Raw genomic sequence first — 1,779 nt, forward strand, 5'->3', positions numbered from 1 at the left:
TTCCACTTACCATGACACAGCATTAGGTAAGAAGTACATAAATGCTTATTTATCTTTCTACAGTCTGAGGCGTTTTGTATACCTAAATTGTGAATTGTAAATACCTAATCAATAGGGATGGCTATCACTATTATATATTGATATCTGTGCCAATATATAACAAAATTCTGTTCCAAAACCAATACTTTGCTGTATATATGGTAAAAAACATTTATCTACAAAATGTCACATTATTTAACAGAAATGGCCATTATGATAAATAATAATAAACTTTTATATTTATACAGCACTTTTCAAAACAAAGTTACAAAGTGCCTTACTTGGCCGGAACCAGGATTAAAACATTTCACGAGGCATTAAGCAAAAAATAAAATCAGACCATTAAAATAATATAGAAGTGAGGTAGATTAAAAATAAATAAAGAAATTGATGAATATCTGATTAAAGGATAAGCAACACAGTAAAGTTTTGGTGCTTGACATTTTTCAATTAACTCTTACTGACTGACTCTTAATTAATTCAGCTGATGTTCCCAGTGTGGAAACAGCTGTTTTAGCTACCTGCAACAATGTCGTAGTAATTTACTGTTGTGTTTCATCGCCACTAATTTATTCCAAGGCTGTCAGTCAGCAGAAGCTTTATATAATTTTTTAAATAATGGGTTATTGGTTGGGTTATCGGTTACTTTGGTGAAACAAATTACTCCTTAGGTCTTCAATTAGTAAGATATGGGCAGGTCTGTCTCTCAAATGATGGAATAGATGCTTGTTAGCAAGAGTTGTATGTCCTGGTGTAGTTTTTAGCGAAGGAAACAACACAGAGAATTAGAAAATGATTTAAATGTCATTGAAAAACTGAGGAAGGTAAAGGTTTAGAGATCAAGATAGTAAGTCAACCTGAAAATGCAGAGTGAATGCAATGTATTTTCACAGCAGAACGGTTTATGAATCAACTTCAAAGTCAGCAGAAGCTTAATAAAAATTTTTGGGAGTTATTGGTCGGGTTACTTTTGACAATTTGGTGACAAAAGTGACTCTGTAGGTGTTCAATTAGTTACTGTAAGTGCTGGTCTGTTTCTCAAATGATGGAATAGAGGCTTTCTCAGCAAGAGTTGTAGCATCCACCAACTCCTTTGCAGTGGCACATAGAAATTAATATTTTATCCATTAACTCACTGACAAAGAATAAATAAGGACATCCAAGTAAAGTTTTGGTGCTTAACCTTTTTTGATACTCGTGTGCTATGAACATAATTTATCAGATACTAAAAAAGTATTTATGCTTCCTGCATTGAAACAGCTGTTACATCAACCTGCAACAATGTCAAGGTAGTTAACTGTTTTGTTTTATTGGCACAAATGTATTTAGGCTGTGTTATTCCAATCTGTATTAACAGCTGACTGGCTGTGTGTTAGGATTTTCCAGTGAAATGAGCAGTGAAATGTTCCGGTATGTTGTGTCACTGGCTTATGTTTAAGATGACTGCAGACATTACCTGTAGCAGGACAGTGCCGCCAGGAAAGCTGAGCTGGACACAGTACTTCGGAGCATTGTCCCACGAGAGGAGCTGCAGGTCCTCTATGGAGCTGTAGGACAATGACGTCTCCATGTAACCGGTGGGCTGGAGGGGAGAAAGAAAGCAAGAGGATATTAGTCTAACATTTACAGTACATACTGTATATTTAAACAGAGCCAGAGGAGAAAAAGACATTTATTTTTACTGGCAGTCAGCTGGAAAGACAAAAAGAAACATATCCTGGGCTAACCTGCCCTGGGTAA

The sequence above is a fragment of the Morone saxatilis genome, unplaced genomic scaffold (genome assembly GCF_004916995.1).
Source record: "Morone saxatilis isolate NCDOM2014 unplaced genomic scaffold, NCSU_SB_2.0 Contig2, whole genome shotgun sequence".
Lineage (NCBI taxonomy): Eukaryota > Metazoa > Chordata > Actinopteri > Moronidae > Morone > Morone saxatilis.